At 42.4% G+C, this 2,967-nt stretch overlaps 2 pseudogenes; one reads left to right on the top strand and one right to left on the bottom strand.

Annotated features, from left to right (window-relative positions):
* The window catches only part of LOC101985975, a 59,704-nt pseudogene that overhangs the window by 22,144 nt on the left and 34,593 nt on the right, over nucleotides 1-2,967 (bottom strand).
* Nucleotides 1,957-2,480, top strand: LOC101985124 (annotated as a pseudogene).

Consider the following 2,967-nt stretch of genomic DNA (forward strand, 5'->3'; position numbering starts at 1 on the left):
GGAAATTTTTTTTTCTTTCTTAATAAAAAAAGTAAATAAAAAAAAAAAAAGAAACCTGTGATAAAACTTCAGATTATCTAGATTCTTGGAATGAATTTAAGGACATGAAAATGAAATTGTACACTTTGTGACTTTCAAGTGAAACAAATACAGAGAGAATCAAGCTATTTGGGGGGAAATCTCCTAAAGAGCAAAATTGGTACTCATATCTTCCATTATGCCAATGTCACATCTCTGTCCTTAGGACCCTCGAATCTGCGAGAAGGCGACCCTAGAACCTCCTTCACTCTTTCAATACTCCCCAACACTATCCCCATTCCCACTCCATTCCTCGTTGCTGTGTCCTAGCCCCAACTTGAGCAGAGATGCCCTGCTCAAACAAAAGACACATCAGCTACCAGAAGTCCATGCAGACCACCTGCCATGGACCCGCCCCACACTATCCCCAGTCCCTCCTCCCCTCCTTGCCTTTTCTCAGCCAACAGTCTGGGAGGAGACTCCCTGCTAGTATAGAGGCCACACATGCAGCCAGTTTTCAAGCTCCCAACCTACGAGGGGAAACCTCTATTCAACCATAGGATACACAGACCAGAAGATCAGAGAGCAAATATAAACTAAGGAACAAAACACCAATCCAAAGATAAACTGAGAAATAGGTGCATAGAACCATAATCACCCCAAACCGAGATACCTAGATGCCAGCTTAAGAACACAGTAACTTCCAGGAAGATCTATATATGTTTTTCTTTGGGTTCACCTTATTACTTAGCTTTTCTAGGATCGTAAACTATAGGCTCAATGTCCTTTGTTTGTGGCAAGAATCCACTAATGAGTGAGTACATACCATATTCGTATTTTTGGGTCTGGGCTATCTCACTCAGGATAGTGTTTTCTATCCGTTTGCATGCAAAATTCAAGATGTAATTGGTTTTTTTTTTGTTTTTGTTTTGTTTTGTTTTGTTTTACCACTGAGTAGTACTCTAATGTGTAGATGTGCCACACTTTCTTTATTCGTTCTTCCGTTGAGGCGGGCATCTAGGTTGTTTCCAGGTTCTGGCTATTACAAATAATGCTGCTATGAACATAGAAAATTGGAAGCAGACAAGATCACCAGGCAAAAGTTGGGAGCATAAGGGTGGGGTAGGGTGAGGGAAGGGGAGAGGGGGAGAGAGAAGGGAGAAGGGGAGGGTTGGGGAGAGCTTGGGGGAATGGGATGGTTGAGATGGAGGAAGGATGGATATGGGAGCAAGGAAGAAGATATCTTAATTAAGGGAGCCATTTTGGGGTTGGCAACAGGCTTGGCTCTAGAGGGGTTCCCAGGTGTCCACGGAGATGTCCCCAGCTAGGACCCTGGGCAGTGGATGAGAGGATGCCTGAACTGGCCTTGTCTCATAGCCACACTGATGACTATCTTGAATATCACCATAGAACCTTCGTCTGGAGGGAGATAAACACAGAGACCCACATCAGAACACTGGACTGAGCTCCCAAGGTCCAGTTGAAGAGCAGAAGGAAGGAGAATATGAGCAAGGAAGTCAGGACCACAAGGGGTTGGTCCACCCACTGAGACAGTATGCCTGAGCTAATGGGAGCTCACCAAATCCAGCTGGACTGGGACTGAACGAGCATGGGATCAAACTGGACTCTCTGAATGTGGCTGACAATGGGGGCTGACTGAGAAGCCAATGATAATGGCACTGGGATTTGTCTCTACTGCATGGACTGGCTTTTGGGGATCCTAGTCTATTGGATGCACACCTTCCTAAGCCTGGATGGAGTGGGGAGGATCTTGGACTTCCCACAGGGTACCCTGCCCTCCCTTAGGACTGGAGGGAGGGGAAGGTGAGTGGGGGAACAGGAGGGAAAGGGGAGGAGGGGAGGAAGTGGAAATTTTGAATGGTATTATTTATAAAGCAATAAAAAATAACAAAACAAAACAAAACAAATCCAGTCAACAACAACCATGGCAATGTCACCACCTGAGCCCAGTTATCCTATTACAGCAAGCCCCAAACATTCCAAAACAGCTGAAGCATAAAGAAAAGATCTTAAAACAACTTTATAAAGAGTGTATAGGTCTTTATAAAGGAAGGGGATAAGTCCTTTAAAGAAATTTAAATTTAAATTAAAGCGCTTTGGCCTCGGTGGCAGAAGCAAGATGACGAAAGGAACATCATCCTTCGGAAAGCTTCGGAACAAGACGCACATGTTGTGCTGCCGCCGCTGTGGCTCTAAGGCCTACCACCTTCAGAAGTCTACCTGTGGCAAATGTGGCTACCCTGCCAAGGGCAAGAGAAAGTATAACTGGAGTGCCAAGGCTAAGAGACAAAACACTACCAGGACTGGGCAGATGAGGCACCTAAAAATTGTCTACCGAAGATTCAGACATGGATTCCGTGAAGGGACAACCCCTAAACCCAAGAGGGCAGCTGTTGCAGCATCCAGTTCATCTTGAGGATTTCAATCTGTCATAAAATAAATGTTCTAGTTTCCAAAATGAAAAAAAATTAAATAAAGTAAAATACTGGAGAAAATGAGTAAATCCCTGAAAGAATGCTAAAAAAAAAAAACCCAAAAAACCAAACAGTTGAAGGAAATGAATAAAACTGTTCAAGACCTGAAAATGGAAATAGAAGCAATTTAAAAAGCACAAAATGAAGGAATTTTGGTAATAAAAAATCTAGGTAAGCGGACAGGAACCTCAGAGGCAAGTGTCAACAGAATATAAGACACAGAAGAGAGAATTTCTGGCAATGGAGATATAAAAAAATGGATATAGCAGTCAAAGAAAATGCTAAACCTAAAAAAATTCCTGAAACATAACATCAAGGGAATCTGAAACACTATAAAAACCTAGTATAAAATCTAGGATTAGAAGAAGAAACATCCCAGTTTTTAGGCCCAGAATTTTTGTTGTTGTTGTTGTTGTTTTTTTTTGTTTTGTTGTTGTTTTTTTTTTTTTTTTTT

The sequence above is a fragment of the Microtus ochrogaster genome, unplaced genomic scaffold, assembly GCF_000317375.1.
Source record: "Microtus ochrogaster isolate Prairie Vole_2 unplaced genomic scaffold, MicOch1.0 UNK89, whole genome shotgun sequence".
In the NCBI taxonomy this organism is placed as follows: Eukaryota; Metazoa; Chordata; class Mammalia; order Rodentia; family Cricetidae; genus Microtus; species Microtus ochrogaster.